This window comes from Bos grunniens, chromosome 14 (assembly GCF_055505025.1).
Source record: "Bos grunniens cultivar Pamir isolate PY7600 chromosome 14, Bosgru_T2T1.0, whole genome shotgun sequence".
NCBI lineage: Eukaryota > Metazoa > Chordata > Mammalia > Artiodactyla > Bovidae > Bos > Bos grunniens.
This window is the reverse complement of record NC_141178.1, coordinates 35,905,878-35,931,873: the sequence shown is the minus strand read 5'-3', so window position 1 is coordinate 35,931,873 and position 25,996 is coordinate 35,905,878. Positions and strand designations below refer to the sequence as shown.

Here is a 25,996-nt window from a genome sequence, read left to right as displayed (position 1 = left end):
TGTAAGCAGGACAGAAATATCAACATCAGGCACCTTCTTCCTTTCTCTCTTTGATGTCCACTTGTTACAATGATTTTCAGCTCCCAGAGGACACCTTTGTGTCACCTATATCTCAAAGAGTCCCCAGCAAAGAACAGAGTGACAGCAAATGTTGAATCTGAGTAGATGCACTGATGAAGCAAATGTTCAAATAGAAGAGCCACACCTGGAGAATCAGAAGGGAAGATTGGGGATCCAAGGTGGGTTTTTTTGGGTGAGGGGGGGAGGCAGGGAGGCATGCCACATAGCTTTTGGGATCTTAGTTCTCCAACCAGAGATTAAACCCAGGCCCTCGGCAGTGAAACCTCCGAGTCTTAACCACTGGACTGCCAGGGAATTCTCCAAGATGGAATTTTAATGACCGTGCATCTCATTTCACCCTGAGATTTGAGGGGTATATTGAATTATCACAACAAATTTCTTCACTTTTAGTTTTGCTTACATGTTTAGAAAAGTGAACCATCACAGAAATAACTGATGAATAGTGCATCCTCTTTAAACCAAGTTTTTTGTTTTCTAAACCTGACTTTTTTTTTTAAAAGTAAGAGACAAAGCCTTAAAAAAGAAGTATGATGTTTTTTTTTGAAATCAGTACTGTTTCCAGCTTGGGGGCCAATTCTTCTTGTAATAGGGGTGACAGTGTCACCTCATATGATTTCCTTGCGTTATGTTCCATGGTAAATTGGTTTTTCCCCTAAATCTTAAAAAATTAGTTCATAGTCTAAAGGATTATTATATTTGATTTGATTTTTTTTTTCAGAACGATGTTATTAAAAGTACTATTCACCTATCACAACCATATTTCAAGGAGAAATATATTTAGTGTGAGGGAAAATGAATCTTTATGACAAAGTAATTTAAACTATACCTTCCTTTTGCAAATGGAATCCATTAAAATATATTTTAATCAAATAGGATTATTTTAAAATCAGAAACCTATATACCGGTATTTATATTCAACATTGAAATAGAGATACCATAAAATGAAATGTTATTTTTAAAATGGACTTTGTTCTTGCTACGCTGTTCTTCAGTAAGAGCCCATATTTCCAGGGAGGGGTGGGAAGAAATGTACTAGGTTTGTTTGATTTTGATTTCCAGGCACGGTTTTTGAGGGGGAGGTAGATGTTTTGGAGGATTCCGATCATTTTCGGTAATTGACTTCGTCATACACTTGAGACCCTCTGCTCTAGAACCTGAATGGTCCTTTAGCCAACCCTGACTCAAGAGATGAGCATACAGTTCATCCTTCCAGTCCTCTGGATCGCAGAGACAGACTGCTGTTTATGGGCAAGAGCCAGCTCTTCACAGGTTGGCATTTCTGTACAGATACTACAGATTGGCAGGTTGCCTTCCTTTCCTAAAGTTCTTCCCATTGGATGTGGAAGCAGGCTCAGACAGGTTAATCAGGGTTCATGGAGCTGATGGGAGGATCTGGGCCTGGAGAGATGCCTTCCCCACTGGAGGGGATCGGATGCTAGGTGGGGGCCTGCAGGTGCCGACAGGAAGTCCAGCCAGCCAGGCAGCATGCACACAGAGTTGTGCATGGAGTGAGGTTTCTGGCAGGCACTTGTCACTCAGGACATCCCGAGGGCCCCAGGACAGCTGAGTGGAGGAAGCCTGGGAGCTAACCTGTCCACGGAGCTTTAGTGTAGTCTGACACTGGTATTGGGCCGTGCTTCTTGGGCTAGGATTTTGGCAGGACTAGAATTTGTCCTGAAAACATGTTTTTATTGTAACATATCAGCTGGTAGTGAGAACACATGAAAGGGACTATATGGTTTCTTCCTCCCTGGATTGCATAGACGGTCAATACTGATTACAAGCACCTGACCCGAGGAAGCAGCCATATTGGCTTAAATGGCTCCCAAAGTGAAAGTGAAAATATTAGTTGCTCAGTCATGTCAGATTCTTTGTGACCCCTGGACTGTAGCCCACCAGGTTCCTCTGTCCTTAGAATTCTCTCGACAAGAATACTGAAGTGGGTTGTAATCCCCATCTTCAGGGAATCATCCTGACCCAGGGGCTGAAGCCGGGTCTCCTGCATTGCAGGCAGATTCGTTACCATCTGAGCCACCAGGGAAGTCCCAGGCCTTATCTAAAACAAACAAACAAACAAACAAACAAAAACAAAAAACCAAAAAACGTGGCCTGGGGAACGTACTGATGGCTTACACTTGCATCACATGCTGCCCCTAAGGCTGGGAGTAGGGGTCACTCCCATCCACGCCAAAGGGACTGGGGAGCTCCCGAGAGAAGTGGATGTTGAGAAGGATGTGGCAGTCACACAGTGTGGGAACGCACAGGAATGTCACATGTGTTTGGGTTGCAATCCACCTTGGGCTGTCCTCCATGAAGTTGTTCGCCCTAGCCTAGGGCCCTATTTGTCTGGAGAAGAGTGTGGGCAGGCATGCTGTTGGCTAATGGTGGTCCTTAGAGCCAAGTTTCTGGGCCTGGAAGATAGAGTTTGGACTTAGTGTCTGAAACAAGGGGAAAGTCCAACTATAAGAAGTTGAGACAAATAATTAAAAGAGCTAATGACTTTGGTCATGGGCTGAATCCCTGATTCTTGAACCCAAGCTTCTCAGGGCTTCTCTCTCAGAGGTGGGATGGTTCTAGAACCTCCCGTGGAATTAACTTGCCAAGTGGGTGGTCATGTGTTTCACCATGGGGCTTTGAAAACTGTGAGTAGAGGACCGGCACATTTAAATGGTAGAGCATATGAATCAGTTATTACGGGGTTGGTTGGTTAATACGTATGTTCATGTGTAGAAGAATGTACAGCCTCCCAGTTAGCAGGGAGGCTTTTTAAAACATAAAAACTAGGAAGGGGAAATAAAAAGATGTGCTTAGGAGAAGTGCGTAGGCTTGAAGAAATGAGTCTCTTAGATTGTTAAATGTAAGTCTCCAATCCAGCCAGGGTGTTAGTGACTGAAAATCATTATCATATGACCATTTGCTGTTTGGTGGAGTGTTTGGAATGAGCTAGTTAATCCCATTCCAATTCATAATGGGCAGGTAGCCAATTCATACAAAACACCTTGACAATCCATACTAATTGGTTTGTCTCCATGGAGCTGCCAAATTGAATTGCCCGTGGAGATGGGCATTTCCCTCAACCCACCTTCTGTTTCAACTCTCCTCCTCCTCCTCTCCCCTGCCACACCACCCACTAGACACACACACACACACACACACACACACACACACAGAGTCCTGGAATAATTTTGCATTGAAATAACATCATTTTTTCCACTCATCTTTCTGGGCTATAAATTTCCCTAAGCTTTCTTTTTAAAAGAAGGAGTCAATTCGAGGTAAGGAAAGAAAACCAAATGCCCTCGGGACCTTTTCAGGGTCATTTGTATTTTCAGACTTGCAGAGGGTAGTAAGAAAAAAAGAAAAATATCTGTGAACAAAGCAAAAATGCACTTCATGTTTTGGAAGGCCAGGGAGGCAAATTCCCAGACAAAGATTCATGCAGCCTAGAAATAGTTTCAGAAAGATCTACCAACCCACAAAAACTTCTAGCAGCCCACAGAATCATTTCCAAGAATGGCTAATCATGTACTATTGAGAAATACCCCCCAAAAGGATAAAAATGTAGGTTTGTAACTTTGATCGATAGCTGGTTTTTGAATAAATAATTACCCTTTACACCTGAACGTTGGCTTTCCCAAGCAAGCGCTGAACCGTTTCTGGGCTCAGTTGATTCTCTGGACGTTTTCCAAGGGGCGGTAAGATTGACAGCATTCCCTCTGTTTGGTGAGTGTTCTGTTCTGCCGACTAGCTGGGCGAGCAGTGGTACTTGGGAGCAGTTAATTTTGAGCTCTGGAGCTGGATTGAGTCCGGTGATCTTCACCAGCTGTGTGACCTTGAATAATCATCTAACCTCTCTGGGCTCCAGTTTTTTAATCAGCCATCTTTGTCCTAGGGGCTCTGCTGAAAATCATAGTTTATAATTCAATAACATGTTGTTAGTTTTTCAGTTTTAAAGGACTTTTGGTGCATTTAGGTTTAACCTAAGGAAGGGAAACTTCCATGTAATGCAATGCTATAACACCCCCTTCCTTTATTAATGTGATATGGCCCACCCCCTTCTCCCTCCATCTGAGGGTAAATTAAAGCAATATAACTCACTGTAAACATTTGTCAACCCAGATGCATTTCTAGGCATTCGGTGTGTACAGACACCTGGTTATTTACACGATTTATACCATTAGTGCAGTCATCTTGAGATAGGATGAATTTTGAATCCCTGCTCCACATAAGCCTTGCTGAGTTTTGACAGTCAGAAATAAATAATCTTACCTTTAATTATCTCTGTCTGTAGAATGTGGTAGATAGGGAACAATGGGTATGAAATACTCTTTTCTCTTAAGGTCCAAGAGAGATGAAAGAAACAGAGAAAGTTTTCATAAAGAAAAGACAAAAGGTAGTCATTTCTGAGTAAGCCCACTAAATAGTTTTCTTACTCCCTAATGACAAAGCTTACACACCCCCTGAAAGGCAAATGATCTGATAGGCTCCTCTTTACCATTGCTCAAGGATAGAGGGAGGTTTGATCTGAGCCTCCATGAAAAGCCGCATAAACAGAAAGTGAAATTTACAAGGGATCCCAACAGAATCCACAAAGGTTGGCATGGGGTGGGCCAGCATATGGAAGGCTATCATCCTGGCTCACAGACATTCATTTGGGCTTCCATCACAATAATTCCTCTTTTATGCAGAAGAGTAATGACTGCCAGAGGCAAGAAAACTAGAAAAGAAACCTCAGCTCAGCTTCTACTCTTTTGAAAAGTCCTTGTCTTTCTGGAGAAGTGAGAGGGAAGTAGGGAATCTCTCCAGACTGCCTTAAAGAAAACCTGCAAGCCATGGCAATCCAGTGCTGTCCTCTGGATTTTCTTATTATCCATGTGCATCAGTTGCTAGATAAAGTCAAGGATACTTTTAATTGGGGAGAGAGAGAAAAACCTGTAAACTTGTTCCTTGGACTGAGAAAGAATGGAGTTTTAAAAAATTTTCCCTGATCTTTATGTTTTTGTTGTAGGTTTGAGATATATTCTTAAGGATTTTTTTTTTTTTTAAATGTTGGTGGAACACATTTTTCAGCATTAACTTCTCTCCCTTTTGAGAGGACAGATAGGTATGGAATCACCTTGCTATGATGTCAGTGTAGTAAAATTCTCTATGACCAGTTGCTTGTGGAAGACGTTGGAATAAATTGTTGCAGATGGAGACTGACCGGCAGCAGAAACTTCTTCCACCACATGTATGACTACTTCATCTTTTGGAAACTGTATCCAGGTAGTAAAAGCTGGCAGGGATTTATGCTGATTCGGGCCATGGCTCCTTCTGTGCATAAGTGAAATACCACCAGTCTGGGGGGCTTCTTAAAGAACTCCACTAGATCCACTTCTTTCATCCTTCTTCCTCAGCCTCCATTAGTGACATGTCTGGAGTGTGATTTGAGGGTCTGCGGGAGGAAGGAGCCAGGATCTGGAGCCATCTGGAGCCTGGGTGAATAAGCACTGGGTGAACATCTGTTGGAAACTTTGTGGAAATATCTAGTACCGCTGATTTACAGCCCTTTGGGGAGTCTGTGTACAGAACCCAGACTCGAGAGGAAGCTGGCATCTGGCAGGAGTTGGGGAACACAATTGTGCTTGATTATCAGGATATGATAAGTCTGTCTGGCCCTATATCCATTGCCAAATTGTAGATTTCTTTTTTTTTTTTTTTAATTTGGGCCACATTAGTCCTCCCTTCCATCAAAACCAAAAAAAAAAATAAAATTAAATTAAAAAAAGTACAAGGGGGGGAAAAAAAAGCCCAATCTTACCATGAAAGTGAAAGTTGCTCAGTCTTGTGTGAGTCTTTGTGACCGCATGGACTATACAGTCCATGGAATTCTCCAGGCCAGAATACTGAAGTGGGTAGCTTTTCCGTTCTCCAGGGGATCTTCCCAACCCAGGGATCAAACCCAGGTCTCCCACATAGCAGGCGGATTCTTTACCAGCTGAGCCACAAGGGAAGCCTAAGAATACTGGAATGAGTAGCCTATCCTTTCTCCAGGCAGATCTTCGCAGCCCAGGAATCAAAACGGGGTCTCCTGCTTTGCAGGCGAATTCTTTACCAACTGAGCTATCTCATGCTAAGTTGCTTCCGTCATGTCCGATTCTTTGCGACCCTGTGGACTGTAGCCCGCCAGGCTTCTCTGTCCATGGGATTCTCCAGGCAAGATACTGGAGTCAGTTGCCGTTTTCTCCTCCAGGGGAACTTCCTGACCCAGGGATGGAACTGGGGGTTCTCACATCTCCCTCATCGGTAGGCGAGTTCTTTACCACTAGTGCCACCTGGGAAGCCCATCGTACTCATATCAAAATGTACACAGTCACACAGAACTGGCCCAGTAAAATGATCTCCTAAGGATTGTGAGCATATAGAAGCGAAGAGTATACACTTTGGAGTCAGGTAATTCTAGTTCCAGTCTAGGCTCTGGCACAAAAGTAGCTGTGTGACTGTGGGTCAGTCACTTAACCTCTCTGTGCTTTTACATTCTCATCCCTACAGCTGGATGTTAGTAATAGTGCTTACTTTTTAGAATTATTTTGAGATGTAAATGGAGTTTATATATGTAAGAGATTCAAAATAGCACCTGGGAAATTAAGCACTATATAATTATGTGTGTGTGTGTGTGTGTGTTTCTGTGTTTTCTGTGGAGTAGATAAGTATGATCACACCCAGGGCTACCCACTGCTCTGTCGGGAAAATGGCTTTAGTTATGTCATTTACCTTCCTTCCTCTACCATCACTTCCCTCTCCACCACTACCACCCCACCCAGACTAGCTTGCTTTCCCTTGATCTTTGAGAGTGTCAAGAATGTTCCAAGTTGGAGCTCTGCACAAATTCATCCCCCTTCCAGAATGGTTCTTCCCACAACCACTCTAGGAAGCTTCATTGTCTTCAGCTGTTATGCCATGTCAATGTTGCTTCTTCAGAGAGGGCTTCCTTGACCCCCCGGTCTTGACTCAGTATTGACCTTCTACCCAGAGTCACTCTATTGCCCTCTGTTCTTTAGCCCCATTAGAGCTTACAGCTACAAAGGACTATTTGCATTTCTCCAGGGTTTGTATTGCACTGTAGATGATGACGTGCATGGAGCACATCTCATTTTTGAGTGAGTTCCCCTTGTAGGTCCAACAGCCGGCCCAGTGCCGTGCCAGCCCATAGAAGGCACTCACTAAATGTTGCTCCTCAGCAAGTGACTGACCAAATGATGGTCTTTTCTAGATTACATTCAAGGTGGCATGGGCAACCCATTCCTTCTGAGCTGGTCAACTCAGATTCCTGTCCCGCTACCAGCCATCTCACTGGCCTCTACCTCTTTTGTTTATATTGTAATAGAATTGAAAGACAAGTCAGGGAAGTAATCAAAGTCCTCTTTCAGAGATAAGATATGTCCTCCTTTTCCCCCTTTGGAATCATTTTGACCATCTGGTTGGGAGCGAAGGAGGAGGAAGCAGAACCTACTCTTTCTGATCAGCAGAGTTCAGTGGGAAGACTTGCCATGTGGATGTGCCCCATCTACTGGTCGAATCGGGTGACTGCATCCTTAATGGTCTGTGATCCCCTGTGCAGTTAATACTGGGCATCCAGTCTCATTAAAAGCAGCCGAGACTGGGGTTTCTATCACATGTTGTTATCCTGCCAGCAAGCGAATTAACAGTAAAGCATGGTTTGCTTGCAGAGCATGCTTTTTACCTTTCCAGTGTCTACATTGCATCAGGATTGACCATATTCTCTTGTGTGGAGTTTGCAAGTTTGAGGTGAAGGGTTCACACTTGTGCCCACAGGTTAAAATCTATAGTTTAACATCAGTGTTCACTGTTGAGTCGTTCCCTGTGAACATTATGTTGACCAGATTTGCAGCATTTAGAGAATCCCTTCTCTGCAAGTCATCTGAAGATGTGAGCATCACACCCATTTTTCAGTCTTCCCGTAGGGATCGTGGGTTCTTAAGATAAAAGTTTTAGGGGAGAAAATAGAGTCTCCTTGTGTTTTTATTTTTCTCTCTCTCTCTGTCACACACATACACACACCTTGGGACTTAAATTGCCTGTAAGACTCAATAAGTAAATTGGGGAAGATGGAATTTGTCAGTTTGCTTAAAGAAACATAATTATTTTAAAATGACAAATGGTCCCTTTGTCACTAAATTATTTATGTCTTAGCCTCCATGCCTGGATACCTTGTGTAAATTATGAATTAGCTTGTAAGTAGGTTTAGCACAGGGTGCGCAGCAGGTCTGGGCTGAGGGTTAAGTGGGTAGCACTTCTTTCATCCTGATGCTCTTTCACTGCTGTTGTCTTGAGGATGCAGATGTCTGAACATGAACTCAGGCGACTATAGCTGTAACGTGTGCTGCTTTACAAGGATTCATCTAGCATTGCCATCCAAAAGCATCTTAGCTTACACCACACCCTCCAAATTTCAATATCAGAGGTAGCAAGTACAAGATGAAACCATCTTACTTCAGCTTAAGTTTTAAGGTCAGTCACTCTCAGTTATAGGGTTTTTTTTTTTTCCCCTTAAAAAAAATTAAGTAGCTACTAACATATTCTTTGGGCTTCCCTGGTGGCTCAGGTGGTAAAGAATCTACTTGCAATGCAGGAGACCTGCGTTTGATCCTTGGGTCAGGAAGATCCACTAGAGGAGAGCATGGCAACCACTCCAGTATTCTTGCCTGGGAAATCCCATGGACAGAGGATCCTGGTTGGCTATAGCCCATGGGGCTGCAAAGAGTAGGACATGACTGAGTGACTCACTCACACACACACAAACACACACACACACACAATATATTCTTCCTCACTGTTACTCCACAGAATCTCCACTCAGCTTCCCAAAGGGAAGGCTTTGAACAAGTAGCTGGTTTTTTTGCCTGTATATTTGATCACTGAGTTATTTACAACCAGAGGATTTCACAGTGACAAGTGAACTCGATGGACCTGCAGCTTAATTTGGTTTTTCTCCATTCATGATGATTTTGGAAAACTGAGCACATGTCTTCAGCACCCTATCAGAACAGAAATGAAAGACAGACTATGAATGCATTAACTTACCTGGAATGCAACTTATCTGCAATTTACATGACAAGAAGTCAGCCATGTAAATGTCTGCATACCTGTCAGTTCTATATGTTAGGGTTTAGTGGTGCTTTCTTTGAATTGTTGTTGTTTTTCAATCACTCAGTCATGTCCAGCTCTTTGTGACCCCATGGACTGCAGCACACCAGACCTCCCTGTCCTCCATCTCCCAGAGCTTGCTCAAACTAATGTCCATTGAGTTGATGATGTCATTCGACCATCTTATCCTCTGTCATCCTCTTTTCCTCCTGCTCTCAATCTTTCCCAGCATCAGGGTCTTTCCAGGGTGCACTGCAATGTTTTCAGTTTGCATGCTTTGAAAGATCTCATCCCAGGGACGGGGGAGCCTGGCGAGCTACCGTCTATGGGGTCGGACAGAGTCGGACACGACTGAAGCAACTTAGCAGCAGCAGCAGCATGCTATGCACTGAGCTAAATACTTTACGTACAATATCACCATCTCAGGGTCACAATCTAAGGTTAATAGCATAGGAGTGTGCTAAAAGTTGTAGCTATTGTTATAGCATTATCATTACTGTTATTTCTACATGTGAAAGTTCCTTGGTGGCTCACTGGTAAAGAATCTGCCTGCCAATGCAGGAGACTCGGGTTTGATCCCTGGATCGGGAAGATCCCCTGGAGGAGGAAATGGCAACCCACTCCAGGATTCTTGCCTGAGAAATCCCATGGCCAGGGGAGCCTGGCGAGCTACAGTCAGCCCATGGGGTCACGAAGAGTTGGACATAGAGATTAAACAACAACAACACACATGTGAAGGTACTATTTTATAAATATATATTTTATAAATATGGTTTCTGTTTTTCACCAAGAGCTTTTCCTTGGTCTCTTAAATCAGCTTTCTTACTCCAGGAGAGACTATGATTTAAAGAATGGAAATTCATTTTGTGATATTTAAATGTATCTACATATATTTATATTTCCTCCAACTTTTCCCTCTGATTTATGTTCTAAGAGATGAGCAGCCTTCAGGATACAGGTGGTAGTGGTCTGCTCTGGTCTGACCTCTCAATATGATCTTGAGTTTGCTGTGTTGGAGGTTGTGGACAGGTCTTGTAATCCCTAAATTTGCCTAAGAGGTAGATGGAAGGAAACAGTGTCTTTGATAGGTGAATTCAGTTTTGGCTTTTTTTTTTGTTCTCAGCTCCAATCCAGGCATAATGCCTTAATAACTGAAATTGCCTCTTTCAGCTTTCTTACCTTAAAGACTGTTACACTCAGTGGGAAAGACTCATTGCTGTGGCAGAGAGATGCTCTCCCAGGTCTCTCTGGGCCAATGGGCCCCAGGCTGGCCCCACAGCAGTCAGTATTTGAGGACAGGTAGGAGACAGGGCCCCTGGGTGCTCCTCCTGTGCAGGCTGTCCCTGTAAAAGCTCCAGCTTGTTTTCCTCTCGGGCCACTTCTAAAGCTGCCTCCTTTTGCAATTAAATCATTTCATTCCTTTCTCTCATGCTTTCCTTCACCCTAGAGATGCTCAGTGTTAGGACATTCTAGCTGCTCGTACCATTTAGGGAGTTGGGGAATTTGGCTTTTAATTACTATGAAAATATGATTATTTGGGGACTCGGCACCATCTCTGCCGAGCCTGTAGGATGTTGAGGCAAACAGGAAGAAGGGCTCATGTGCTGTGCTGTGCTGCACTTGGTCACTCAGTCGTGTCCGACTCTTTGTCATTCCATAGACTATAGCCCACCAGGCTCCTCTATCCATGGGGATTCTCCAGGCAAGAATACGCAAGTGTGTTGCCACGCCGTCCTCCAGGGGATCTTTCCAACCCAGTGATTGAACCCAGGTCTCCCACATTGCAGGTGGATTCTTTACCATCTGAGCCACCAGGGAAGTCCAAAAAGACTGGAGTGGGTAGCTGTCCCTTCTCCAGGGGATTTTCCTGACCCAGGAATCGAATCATGGTCTCCTGCATTGCAGGCAGATTCTTTACCAGCTGGGCTACCAGGGAAGCCCACAAGGGCTCATAAATAAGTCTCAAGTAGGGAAGTTGGCAGGTCCTGGGAGGTGCAGGCAGAGGTGATATGAACTGGCACGATCCTGAGGATCTTTGCTTTTCTGTATTCAAGATGTCAAACCTCTCACTGGCCGCAGCTTCCCTACCTGTAATGTGGGTTTGGGTCTGCTGCTCAGCAGGTGTGTGAAATCTGGGATGCTAGTAATATGATCTGGAGAAGGCAATGGCACCCCACTCCAGTACTCTTGCCTGGAAAATCCCATGGACAGAGGAGCCTGGTAGGCTGTAGTCCATGGGGTCGCTAAGAGTTGGACATGACTGAGCAACTTCACTTTCACTTTTCACTTTCATGCATTGGAGAAGGAAATGGCAACCCACTCCAGTGTTCTTGCCTGGAGAATCCCAGGGACGGAGGAGCCTGGTGGGCTGCCGTCTCTGGGGTCGCACAGAGTTGGACACGACTGAAGCAACTTAGCAGCAGCAGCAGCAGTAATATGATCAACACGCTCAACAGTTCCTGTTGTGTATCTGTCCAGACATCCAAACTTGAATACTCATTTTCCCAGGCAGCCCAATCTTTATTTTACATGCCAGCCTCTGGATCCGTCTATGTCACATTTGTTGGGATGACTCATTGTGGTATGTTTATTTTTCTGGCTGGAATGTATTTTCAATTTCTTGATGGTCTTTGAGAGCTGGCTGTCAACACTGCTCACAGTACCCCTCTCCACTCCCTGCCCCCCACAATCCTGTTTGACCCTTACTTATCCTTTAGCCCCCAGTTTAATCCCTTCCTCCTGACTAGGTCAAGTTCCTCTTTCATGTCCTCCCTTAGGACCATTAGTCTCTCCTTGGAACGCTCACCACAGCAGTTGATTTTATTATGGTTAATTATTTAATATCAGTCTCCCAAAAGAGACTGTCAGTTCCATAAGATAAAGAAACATCATCATCATTATTAAATTTGTTGTTTTGCTCACCATTGAATTCTCCACTGCTGACAATAGGGTGCCTGGTACTTAGTGGATTCACAGTAAGTATTATCGGTAGATGGGGGATGGCTGGCTGAGTGAGTACACAGATGAATATATGAATGAATGACGTGCCAGTGGCCGACAGGATTTATCTCTTCCCTGTCCTGTTCCTGTGGCCTCAGGTACCCACACATGTAGTATGGGCTCCACAGAAGTGTCTGAGATATCTAAAAGGTATGCTGTAGTTCTCAGCACCACAGCCCCTCAGTGGAATTGGAAAGAAAAAATTACATGCATTCTTAGAAAGAGGCCTTGATGTTTCTGTGTTCCAAAGTGGTCCTGCCTGGGATAAAGTACAGTAAATGAACCACAGCTTGTTTCTCACCTGTTCTCCTTGCTCCCCGGGACCTGAGAATCATACTTTAAATGTGAGCTGATCTTGGGAAGGTGATCCTCTCTGATGCTGAGCTGGATGAAAGATCCAGTGCCCGGCATGTCTCTGATTAGAAGATCATAAATCAGTCCAGTAGATTCCATAGTAGTTCTCACGGTGTGCCTCAAGGCAGAGTTCACTGGCCAGTCCCTGGGACGTCTTCTTGAAACATTATAGGAGGCGCCGCACACACACTGTATGCGTATACAGTGTGTGGATTACTGTATATATGGTGTGTGTGTTACTGTATATACAGTGCGCATATTACTGTGTATACAGTGTGTGTGTTACTGTATATACAGTGTGTTACTGTATATATGGGGGTGTGTGATACTGTATATACAGTTTGTGCATTACTGTATATACAGTGTGCGTATTGCTGTACAGTAACTTGGCCCTGCAGTCAGAATGCCTGAATTCAGATCCCACCTGCCTACTTATTATTATAAGTTCAGTTTAGACAAATCAGGTGTAATCTTCAATTTCCTCTTCTAGGAAGTAGGAGACATAATGTTACCTACCTTCCCTGGTGGCTCAGCTGGTAAAGAATCTGCCTTCAATGCACGAGACCTGGGTTCAATCCCTGGGTTGGAAAGATCCCCTGGAGAAGGGAATGGCTACCCGCTCCAGTATTCTGGCCTGGAGAATTCCATGGACTGTATAGTCCTTGGAGAAGCAAAGAGTTGGACGCCACTGAGCAACTTTCACTTTTGCTTCTCTTTCACGTCATTGGGTTGTTGGAAGATCAAATGGCCAAATAGACATAAAGTGCTATGCAGAAGGTTGGACGTGCAATACACACAAGAAATGTTAGCTATAATTATTATTACCATTTTAATTCATTGCAGGAGTTTCCATTGCAATCCCAAGCCAGTCGCTATGAATGCCTTTTCATCCTGTCCCTTTCAGACTATCCTGGGACCCATGTGTTCCCCTGGCTTTTCTGCCTACCTGCCTTTGGCTCAGATTTTTACTAGGAGGACCCAAGCCCAGTGTCCAGAAATGGCACCAATTATATTGCATCTTACCTCATAATACCTTAACCCATACTGCAAAGGCCAACTTGAATTGCCTGAAAACCCATGCTGTACAGTGATTTGGGCAGTGTGCACACTCCATACACAGGCATTAAATAAAGTAAATAATGCTGACAGTGTGTGTGTGCACTCAGCCAGATTGCCCCGCTTTCTTAAATCATTTAAGCACACTTAATCTAATGGAACGTGTTATGACTTCAGCAGCTTCTGAATAAGAGTTGGAGGAAAGAAAAATCCAAGATGTGGCACCAACTAAAAATCCCCATCCAGTTATTTAAGGTGGCTGAAGCATTTGCAGGGAAACTGGGCTCTGCTGGAGAAATAGCCACTCCTCTTACAGAATGAACCCCCCCCACACCTTTTTTTTTTTGGCCTTTTAAAACATTCCTTCTTTTGTTTTTAGATTTTGGTTGAGAATTGGAGTCCAAATCAATTTTCAGGCAATTTCTTCCTTTTTCTACTTGCTCAGAACAGTCCTTTTTATCTTTTTCTGCCCCTGGTAGTATTATCTAAGGCTTCACTTCTGCTGGGTGTTGGCACTGGGTGATCTTTGTGGTACCTCCCAGCTGGTACCAGTGTTTTGTTTTGTTTTGTTGTTGTTGTTGTTGTTGATTTCATGATTTCTCTCCCTTGTTATAACAGAAAGCACAAGTGTTGTGCCTTAAGCCTAAGATAGGAAAGTATTTATTGATCAGGTTGAAAAATCTCCACTTTCCAGGGCTCTGAGTTTGGGCTCAGAGAGTTACAGTGGTTTTCAGGCAGTTTTTGTGCAAAGAGTGGTTTTGAATTTCTTTTCTGTTTTTCTGTAGACCTTATTTGGACGTCTGGCCATTTGATCTTGGGAGAGAATACTGTGTCTCGACATAACACCAGTGCCCTTACCATTGGCAGGTTGTGGAAGCCCCACAGGCGGGTCCCCAGGCTGCCTGAGTCACCATTAATGAACCAAACGGCCTGTGATGCTCCTGTGGTCGCTTTTTGGCACATGGCAGGAAAATCCTTTTCATGTTAGTTTCAAGGTTGTCAGATATCATTATCCCCAAGTATTAAAAATTTCAAAGAAAGGAGGCAGTGTGTTTGATTTATAGAATAATTATCTAGCTTTAGCTCAAACTTGGCTTTGGCAGTGGTTTTGCAAGCACTTGAAAATTAAATCCATTTTTTATGGCACTACAAGGTATTATCTTACAGCAAATGATAATTAAACACCTGTGAAATCAATTAGCCCTTTAAGCAGGGAAAAAAAAGTTTTCCAATTATGTTTTCACACCTCCAAAACTTTTATAATTCCAAAACCCAGCACTGGTGGAGAGGGATATGGTTGATGGGTGTTTCCGGGTTAACTTTCCATAAAGATCGTCCCCGAATTTTGCTTTGACTCAGTCCTGAGGAAGGCAGTTTGTGGAACTCCCTTCCAGAGAGGATGCAATCGCCTTTGGAGCTGATTCTTAGCAGCTATCTATCTGACACACAGCTGCGCTGTCAGCTCCTCTACAAAGGAGGTTACTCACTTTGTGTTTTGATGCCAAGTTTTACTTGACAGTTTATTTAAAAGCCAAGATACCTTAATGGAAACCAAGCTACACGGCATTCCGTGTGACATTATTGCTCTCCCTTTATAAGGGCCCTGTAGCCAAGAGTTCTGAGCCATCTTCATTCCAAATTCATACGCCAAAAACAGACTGATGGGTTAATAGCTGAAACCTAGCACAGTGGAAAACTGGGAATCGTGGCAGGCCTTTCAGCCCCACAGGATCATATGTGTTTTAATCATTGGCTTTGGTAACAAATTAGCTATTCCAGATGCTTCTTTTGGAAAATCATCTGCACTTCTGAAGAACTGAATACATCTGGGAGAGAGGACATAACAATTTGGGACCCAAAAAAGAAGAAAAAGAAACAGGCGTTTGACATTCTCTGCATTATGCCGCATATGTACAAAGGCCATTCCAAAAATATGCTTGTTCATCTTTACTGATATTACTTAAATTTGCATAATACTCTCCTCTAACTGTTTCATTACATCCTCAGTAGACCTCATTATTAGGTAGGCAAGACTAGCATTATTGTCCCATTTAATAAATAAGCGTGGATTCAGAACCAGAGTAAGTCGCATAAAATCAAACAGTAACAAAGTCAAGACCAGAACTTATATTTTCTAGGGGTTATTGCATGCATTTTCCATCCTATCACTCTATATAAACATCTCTTAAAAAGTCTTTTTTTTTTTTAAATTTTCTTTATATAGACATTTTAATGGGACCTTGCTTTCATAGCAGATGGCATTTGGAGAAGTTGATGAATCTTAATGTTAACCAGAGATATCAGGCTGGTATGGCATACGGCAAAGACGAGAGAAAACTTCTCTTTTATCCTTGTAGAAACTTGTCCTATAGAATTACCCTTGCAAATGTGCCCTGAGATTTGGTCACTTTGTGACCTCACAGGCATTACTGGCTGAGGAATAAGGAGATCTGGCATTCATTTGACAAATCTTTCTTAAAAGATGACTGTGGTCCAAGTGCTGATCTAGCAGCTGGGGTCACAGTGATGAATAGGAACAGTTGGCCAGAAAGACAAACATGGGTGAATTCAGACAGCACTAAGTCCTAGGACCGAGATAAAATAGGGACTTGGGACAGTGAGTGCTGGGAACACAGGCTGGTCTGCGAGGGCCTCTCTGAGGAGGAGCCGCTGTTTGAAGGCTGATATGTGTCTTGAGGTAGATCTGGGAGAAGAGTGTTTTAGGCAGAGGACATAGAAAGTACAAGTCCCTGAGATGGTAATGAGTATGGAGTTTCTAGAAACTGAGAGAAGGACAGTGTAGCTGTAGATGGTGAGTGAGGGGATGAGACTCAGAGCTGTGGGCAGAAGCCAGTTTCAGGGAACCCTGTCAGCCAAGGCAAGGGGCGCGACTTATTCTCAGGGCCGTGAGGAGTTGGTGGAGGGTTTTCAGCCTGGGAGTGACATTGTAAAGTTGTCTTTGGTTGCTCTAAGGAAAATGGATTTTGGGGGGATGAGACTGAACTATTCTGATCTAAAACTATTAAGAACCAGAGTATGCTCCTTGATACTCTGCTTATGTGGGAACTCAAAGGAGTAGAATTAAAGAGATAAAGGCAGGAGGGGAGTAAGGAGACTCTATGCTATGCTATGCTAAGTCACTTCAGTCATGTCTGACTCTGTGCGACCCCATAGACGGCAGCCTACCAGGCTTCCCCGTCCCTGGGATTGTCCAGGCAAGAACACTGGAGTGGGTTGCCATTTCCTTCTCCAATGCATGAAAGTGAAAAGTGAAAGTGAAGTTGCTCAGTCGTGTCCGACTCATAGCGACCCCATGGACTGCAGCCTAACAGACTCCTCCATCCATGGGACTCTCCAAGCAAGAATACTGGGGTGGGGTGCCATTGCCTTCTCCTAAGGAGACTCTAGTTCCCATGAAATTACAAAAACCAATATGGGGGCAGCTCCTGGGGCTTCTGCATCTTTGTTTCCTCAGTGCTCAGCATGCTACTTGGCACAGGAGATGCTTAACTTTCATTTGTCCAGCAAGTAAATATTAGAGCATGAAGGCATCTACAGGGCCATCTGGTCTACCTCTTCCCCATCAGCTGCTTTAAACATTCTCCTTGCCTCACAACCTCTCCCCAAAATGAGGCCACATAGGAGTTAACTAGCTGCTTAGCTGTTTCTCAAGGAGAACAGTGCTGAGCAGAGATGGCTAGAGGAGAGGCAGAGATGAGTCAGAGCTTCACAGGCTCTTTACTCTGGGGCACTGTTGTGCTTCTGCCAAAGGAAATGGCAGAGTCTAGGTTTACGGGCTTTCTCAGTCTCCAGTGACCAAACCCCTCATGGGAGGATGATCTCATCAATAGCAATATATGGCATCAGATTGTTCATCATCACACAGATTTTTGTGTCTCATGGAGGCACATATGCACCTGTACATTTGTATATTACATACCCAGATGGGAGAGATTAAACTTTCCATAGACAACTAGCTTCATGCAGCCATCACGACATCGTGTCCTACAATTTTTTTTTTGATGATGCACCGTCTCTGCCTGTGCAGAGTTCTGAGGTCTCCTTTGCTCATTTGCTCAAAAGGCCCAGAAGTGAGGTGGCTCTGACTCTCAGAGTCAGAAGGTGGAGCCTAGGAATGGCAGATGTGGCAAAGGAGATGGGAAATGAGGGTAGCTGAAACCAGCATCATTCATTAGCTGTTTGTAATTGGATTCTCAAGGTATTTTATAATCACTTAAGTGCAGGGACCAGATGAAAGGCTTCAGCCCCAACTAGGAATTCAGGGTATGTGAGATTTGCCACTGAACGGCTCCTATGTCACGCCTACTCTGGTGACAAGAACAGGAATTCCAGCCATCGTCCTAATCCAGGCTCTGGCTGACTAAGGTTGGCTGTGCAGGAGAGAATGTCTTGGCTCAAGAAGGGAAGTGGTCAGAACAATGGGGTGAGCCCAGTATTTTGGGAGGGATGAGGAGCCATCATCTTTGCACCGATGCAGTGTTTATCATGACAGGAGGAGGTTCTCCAGTTTTTTTCTTTAGTTCAGATATGGAGAAAAGCCAGGTGATGGTTCAGTTTGAATAGTGCTGTGCACACATGTAACTTGAGTTGCAAATAATGTGGTTTATCAGAGCTGCTGAAACACGCATCTCCCCACCCCCTTCTCCCCTCAGTGTTCAGAGAGAAGACAAAATTTTTAACAAACTGCCAGGCCTTTGGAAATAGAGGCAGAGAAGGGATGGAAAATGTACAAAAGGAAGACACTATATGTAAACCACACTCCTTTCCCATCTCTAAGTCAGTTGGGCTCAGGCTGAACACAGGGAATACGGATCATCCTAGAAAGACCTGGCAAAGTCAAGAGTGGGCCATCTTGTGATAGTAGGTGGGCAGAGATAGTTATAACGAAGGGCTTTCCTCTCTTCCTTGTGTCTCCATTGCTTCCAAGCTCTTCTGCAAACCAGTGGACACTGAGAACTTTTCATCCATTTCAAACCTATGCTTTTTTTGTGTTTCTTTGTTTAGTATTTATTTATTTGGCTGTGCCCGGTCTCAGTTGCAGCATGCATGATCTTTGATCTTCTTTGTGGCATGTAGAATCTTTAGTTGAGGCATGTGGGGTCCCTGTTATTGTTCAGTCGCTAAGTCATGTCCAGCTCTTTGAGACCCTGTAGACTGCAGCACGCCAGTCCTCCCTGTCTCTTACTGTCTCCTGGAGTTTGCCCAAGTTCATGTCCATTGAATTGGTGATGCCATCCAACCATCTCATCCTCTAGTTCCCTGACCAGGGATCAAACCCCAGCTCCCTGCATTGGGAGCGCTTGGAGTCTTAGCCACTGGACTTCCAGAAGAAGTCCCCCATACCTGTGTTTGGAGTGGTTCCTATAGGCCAGGCCCTGGGGGGTGGTTTGGGAGGAAATTGGACCATGATCCTTCGGTCCTGACTCCTAAAGCCCAGTGGAAGAAAAAAAGAAAACAGGCAACTTAATCTGGAGGGAGCAGTAGACAGGTCACCCTGGGTACTGTGTGAGCAGCAAGAGGGTCTCTGGGCAGGACTTGGGGGTCAGGTTTTCTTCAGGGTGGAGAGGAAGAAGGATGTGTGGAAAAAGGAGTGCCCCATCCACAGGCTGCTCCCCAAGGAGAGGAGTCACCATCGAGGCTCGAGAGCCCATACTGACAGCCCGGTGCTGGCTTCTCAGCTTCAGTCCACACTTCCTGGCCCTGCTCCACTTGGCTTATCTTCATGGCGCAGAGCCTGGTGAAAGGTTAATGGTAAGATAATGACCTCAGGCTTCTCAGTTGTCCTCGAGTCGGTCCCAGACATTTAGCTTCTGCAGCCAAGACCTGGGTATGCCTCTTCTCAACCTATTTATCCGTCTGAGGTCACAGTCGCTGCTGGCTCCTTAATTATCGCTCCCTTCTCTTTCCACCCTGTACCCAGAGAGCCCTTTATTTAGCATTTTCAGAAATGCTTTATTTCCAATAAAAGAAAGAATTTAGACTAACGTGGCCTGGAATTGCATTTATCTCAGAGCAGTTTCGGAGAAGGCGATGGCACCCCACTCCGGTACTCTTGCCTGGAAAATCCTATAGATGGAGGAGCCCGGTAGGCTGCAGTCCATGGGGTCGCTGAGGGTCGGACACGACTGAGCGACTTCACTTTCACTTTTCACTTTTATGCATTGGAGAAGGAAATGGCAACCCACTCCAGTGTTCTTGCCTGGAGAATCCCAGGGATGGCGGAGCCTGGTGGGCTGCCGTCTATGGGGTCGCACAGAGTTGGACACGACTAAAGTGACTTAGCAGCAGAGCAGTTTGGAATTTGGTATTTCTGAGCACAAGAGCAGGTGCTCCAAAAGCTCACCTCGTTCAGATAATAGGTTAACCTCCTAAGGTTGTTAACGTCCCCAGCACAGAGTGGGCTTCCCTGGTGGCTCAGATGGTAAAGAATCTGCTTGAAATGCTGAAGAACCCAGGTTCAATCTCTGGGTCAGAAAATCCCCTGGAGAAAGGAATGGCTCCCCACTCCAATATCCTTGCCTGGAGAATTCCATGGACAGAGGAGCCTGGCGGCCTGCAGTCCATCGGGTCCCAAAGAGTCAGACATGGGCACAGTATATTCCAAATCTTTCCCTTGTCCCTTATCTGGCACCATGTTACTGCTTCCTTCTAGGTGTCTCTGAGAACACAGAGTCTGCCTTGTACAAGCCCCACAAAACCTTGGCTCCTCAACTTCATCATCTATAAAAGGCGGCCACTTCACGTGGGGTTGTAGAGAGAAAGGGCAGGAATGAATGTGGATTGTTGCCCCACGCAGAGGAAGCATTTAATCAGTGGGGGGATGATTGTTGTAATTGTTACCATTAATGACTGTCCTCCTTTTGGCACCTGCTTTTACATTTTAGCCATTGAGCTGCTGTGTAATGAGCAGGAACCAAGGTGGCCTTCTGCACGGTGTGCCTGCTGCCTGTTAAACTCGTCAGTGTGTGCAGGTGAAGCTACCATCTGGTTACAGTTTACAGTTCTGAGCCTTCAGTGGGTATTAAGGGCAGAGATGGAGTAAGTGAGTTTAGACTTGATATGGGATTATGATCCAGTGTGTTCAGACACAATATTTTTATTCCAAGAGTCCGTCTGGCCCTTTCTTCTTCCCTGTGAAAAGCAGGTATACCTGTATCCAATTCCTGGGTGGCTCTGAGGCTTAAATGAGATAAAGTATGTGAGAGTTTGGTGCCTCCCACCCCAGCCAGAGCCCACACACTATTCCTCCTTCCTTTCTCAATATTGAAATGAATTTAAATGAACATAGAAAGAAAATGGTCTTCTGTGGAAAGCCGAGAAGTATGAAAGGGATTGGCAGCGTCATTCAGAGGAGCATCATTAAGCAATTGGTTCATAATCCTTGGCCTGACCAGGTGCCCCAGAGGTTCAAGTCCAGCAGAGTGGCCTGTGCTAGAATCTCACCATTTCCGAATAGCAAGAACCTTCCTGTCGGGAGCCACTGAGCGTCCCTGAGTCTGCAGCCACTCTGGTTACCAGCACCTCACACTAGGATAATCCATGTGCATTTCCTTGACTCGGGAATGTGGAGTAGCTCATTCACGGTCACAGAAACTGCACACAGGTGGTGTGAAGAGATGGAGGTTCCATGAGTCCCGTGAATTCACAAGGACCGCAGTGGGCCTGTACTTTTCCCTGTGTTGCTTACAAGACAACATGTAGAGATAAAATGGTGGCCAGTGGACCCATTTTCCAGCTAAAAGGTTGGTTCCCACTCATGGGCTTCTCAGTTCAAATCTGTGCCTTGGACCAATTTCATATTATTGCATGCTATGGATTTGGGGATTTTCTCACAAAAAATTGAAATTTGTTAATGTTAAATCTGTAGTAATCCACAAAAGGGCCATAGTTATTAAATGACAGAGCACCATCTCAGACTGAGCTCTGGATGTGACAGGGGGCAGAATTTCGAGTAGGGGAAAAAGAGTCCCTTGCAATGGGGCTGTCTGTTGCCAGTGCTTGAAACTAGGTCAACCGTTGAGGACATCACTGTGTCGGAAGCTGCATTTGTGTGAACTGCCCCAGGAGGCAGTGCCATGTAGTGGAGAGCAAAGGCCCTTTAGAATAAAACAGCCTGGAGCTGGAGCCTCATGCCTCCTTTGAGATGACCTGCATTGGCAAGGTTATGGGGCTCTCTGAACTCCATGCCTGCCTGTCTAGTTGGCTTACATCAAGTCCTACCTAAGAGTTCCTTCCATGATAGGTCATTGAGCCGTTCAGTGGCTCACGAGTGCCCACACGGGGTCATGTCTGAGGTCCAGCAGTTATCACACGTGATCTTTCCAGGGAGACCCTGCCTGTACCAGCAGCCTCACTGGCCCCTCCCCACCCCTGACCCCAGACTGTGGGCAGTTTATCTCACTGTCTCACTCCTCTGCTAGCTCCACCACCAGAAATGCCCATGGCCTCCTCTCAGGTCTTTGCTAGACTGATTCTTTTTTTTTTTTTTTTTTAATTTACTTTTATTTATTTACTTTTGGCCATGCTGGGTCTTCACTGCTTTGCTCAGGCTTTTCTCTAGTTGCAGCAAGCGGGGGCTCCTCTCTAGTGGTGGGGGGCTTCTCATTGCAGTGACTTCTCTGGTTGTGAAACACGGGCTCTAGGGTGTGTGAGCTTCGATAGTTGTGGCACGTGGGCTCAGTAGTTGGGCTCCCAGGCTCTAGAGCACAGGCTCAGTAGTTGGGCTCCCAGGCTTAGTTGCTCTGTGGAATGTGGGGTCTTCCCAGATCAGCGATTGAACCTATGTCTCCCGCATTGGCAGGCAGATTCTTTACCACTGAGCCACAAGGAAAGCCCCAGACTGGGTCTTGCTCTTCCTTTAATATTTGGCTCAGAGTCTCCCTTCCTCCAGGAGACATGCTTTCTTCTCACTCTTCCCACGAGAGCCAAGGGGTGACTTGTCATTGGTCTTCTCTGCATCCTTGCCTCCATCCTCCCATATCCCTCACTAAATGACAATCATTTGATAACACATCTACCTTCTCCCTGGAGAAGTACTGTTCCTTGAACAGTACTTGACACACGGTAGGCATTCAGCTAATGTTTGCTGAATGAATAAAGAAAGTACAGCAGAGATGCTGAGGAAGCTTATTTCCCTTATCCCACAGCACTGTAACTACAGCAGTCTTAAGTTGTTTTTGTGTTCTTTCTTTCTTTTTTTTCCTTCAGAAATGTGATTCCACCCTGGGGGTAAGAAAAGAAGTTTAAGTACTTATGAGGATGGGGGGCTGAGAGAAAACAAATCAGCTATAGAAGTTTACTTACTTTATTTCTTTATTATTATTTTTAATTCTTAAGCCCAGTGTGAACCCTTAACTGTGGCATATGAAATCTAGTTCCATGACCAGGGATCGAACCCAGGACCCCTCCACTGGGAGCACAGAGCCTTAGCTACTAAACTACCAGGGAAGTCCCTCACTTAGTTTGTAAATAAATACTTGAGACAAACAGTAGCATCATTGGGGGAGACTAAAACTGTGTGACTACAGAGATGCGGGCTTGCCTCACTTCTTCCCTGTCCTCTTTGATTAGCAGAAAATAGCCTCGCATGGCAGATTGCTACTAAGGAATTGTAGGAAGCCCAGGAGGACCCGTGGGCACACTGTGCCAGCAGCATCCTTGGCTGTGGAGCTTTTGATAATAAGGCAAAATCCTTTCAATTAGAAGCTGCTGTTGTGATTCATAGCTTCTGTTTTTGTTTAATTTCCAAGGGTCTGCTCCACACTTCTCCCTGGCACTGTCTTTGGGAATCTGATCTTTTTTATTTGTTTGTTACTTTTTTGAAATGTTTTTATTCCTCTTGAATTGCTGTAGTTTCTACAAAAATTTACAGTCATGTAGTGCATTGCAGTTTCTACTGTATGCACTTAATCTCATTTAATCCTCACATCTCTGAGGCTCAGAGGAGCTAAACAGTTTGCACAGGGACACACGGAAAGTGGTAGGTCCAGAACCCAAGTTCTTCAGCCCAGGCTTTCTGACTTCAAGTTGGCTGTACTTTCCATTCTATCTGGTTGCCTCCCTTCCATCATCATAATCACAGCTACCATTTATGGATTGTTTATAGAGTGTAATAGGCTTTCGTTAAAATGTATCATTTAATCCTCCCAGTAAAAGTATTATCCCCATTTTGCCAACCAGGAAACTAAGATCTAGACAAATTCAATAACTTTTCCCAAGATCACTCAGTTTGTGAATAGCCAAGATAAAAGTGGAACCCAGGCTTGGCCTGGTCTAAAGCTGCTTAAGCTTTAGACCACTAAGCTCTTAATTACTAAGCTCTTCACTACCATGCCAGTGGTTCTCAAAATTTAGGGTGCATCTTAATTACCTGGAGGGCTTATTAAAACATGGAATTCTGGGCCCTTCCCCCAGAGTTTCTGAGTCAGCAGGCCTGGGTGAGGCTGAGAATTGACGTTTCTACCAGTTTCCCAGATGATGCTTCTAGTTGGAAGAGTGTACTGTGAGGAGCCCAGCACTAATGCCACATTGCCCTGCACCCATTTCCTGGTCGCACTGAATTGCTGCCAGCCAAAAAAGGAAAAAAGAATGCGTTTCATATGGAGGGGAAGGACTTCAATTATGCATTATTATATGGCCCATTTTAAATGGGGTGTATCCCATGTATTATTCAATACACCTTTAAGGAGAAAATTATTACGGTCGTAGAATGGTTTTGGTTTCTAGGTTAAATATGGGGTCATGTCATTTTTACTGCATTTTTCATTACAGTAGTTTATAGAAACTGTTCTACCTTCTGTGTCATCATCTATATAAGCAGGGACTTAATGGCCATCTGAAAAGGGTAACAAAAGCATTATTAATTAAATCTGTATCTGAGATTAGTTGCCTCCCTCATCTACTTACCTTCTTGCTTAGGATCTCATATGTTCATTATTTCTTGTTTTTAAGAAGTTTATGACTTCAATATGATTTATACTTCTAAGCTTAAATCATAGGTAAGAAGTGGTCACTAAAAAGACTGTCCCCCTCACTTGACCTGTCCTCTCCCCATGTTTTCCCCCATCCCTATCCACTGGTAACCACTAATCTGTTCTCCATCCCTGTAATTATGTTAGTTGATTAATGCTATATAAGTGGGATAATTCAGTGTGTGTCCTTTCAAGATTGGATTTTTCACTGAGAATAATTTCCTGAAGGTTGCTTGTGTGTATCTGTACATACAAGCCTGAAGTTTTCCAGTTCATATGATGGCAGTAGCTGTGCTGAGACCATGCATGTCTCCCAACATGGATGCAGCAGTGTATTCTAGGGGAGGCATCTACTAATTCATGCATTAATTTACTCAACATGTGTTTCTTGAAGGCCTACTATGTGTCTGTCACCAGTGCTGGAGCCAGAAGATCAGGGGAGACCTTTCACCCATATAGTGGGGGGGCATGCCTTGCCAGGGTTCATGGAGAGACATTTCCTTTTTTTTGCTAGTAAGTATTCTAAGTTATACATGCACCACAATTGGTTGAATGATTCACCCATTAAAGGATATTTGGATAGTTTACAGTTTGGGGCTATTAAGGATAAAACTGTGAACATTCATGGACAAGTTTCTGCATGAAAATAAACTTTCATTTCTCTGGGATAAATGCCCAAGTATGCAATTGCTGGGTCATACACTAAGCTCATTTTTAGTTCTAAAAGAAACTGCCAGACTATTTTCCAATGGGGCTGTACCATAGTACCTTCCCACCAGCAATATATGAGGTTTATATTCCAGTTTCTCATCAGCACCTGTTGTCATCTGTCCTTTTGATTATAGCCATCTTTGTGGTATAAAATAATATCTTATAGTTTTGATTTGCATTTCCCTAATGACTAATGGTTAAGTATCTTTTCATGTGCTTATTGGCACTTGGCATATTTTCTCTGGAACAGTATCTATTCAAAGCCTTTGCCTATTTTTAAATTGGATTATTTATCCTGATTGTTGGTTTGCAAGAGTTCTTTACCTTTGGTGGATAAAGCCACTTACCAAATTGATAATTTGAAAATATTTGCTTTCTTTTCTATAGGTTGTCTTCACTTTCTTGATGAGAGCTGAGGTAGAGGGATCCTAGTCTTCTCAGCTATACTCACCTACCTTAGAGCTTCTGTAAGGCAGAGCTAGTGAGGGTTGGTAATGGAGCGGATCTTGGCTCAGATGCCCCAGATGCTCACAGTTCTTGCTGAGATTTGGTAGATTTTCCTGAACGAATGGTTTTCCACGTGTCATGATGCTCTTAGGACAATTTCCAGAAATTGTCAATGAATGTTCTTTGTTAAACTTTTTATTTTATATTGC

The 25,996-nt window shown here is 44.3% G+C and overlaps 1 protein-coding gene across 11 annotated transcripts in view; it reads left to right on the top strand.

The window, feature by feature from the left end:
* Window positions 1-25,996, top strand: part of EXT1 (exostosin glycosyltransferase 1) — a 314,140-nt gene that overhangs the window by 243,115 nt on the left and 45,029 nt on the right. Inside the window, exon 3 of one of the 11 annotated variants that reach the window (XM_086336352.1) lies at window positions 81-239. The exons of 9 other annotated variants lie outside the window; for them this stretch is intronic. The gene's annotated coding sequence lies outside the window, so the exon portion shown is untranslated. Of the gene's footprint in view, window positions 1-80; window positions 240-11,738; window positions 25,143-25,996 lie in introns of those variants that run through there. One more of the 11 variants, XM_086336356.1, reaches the window with a different exon arrangement.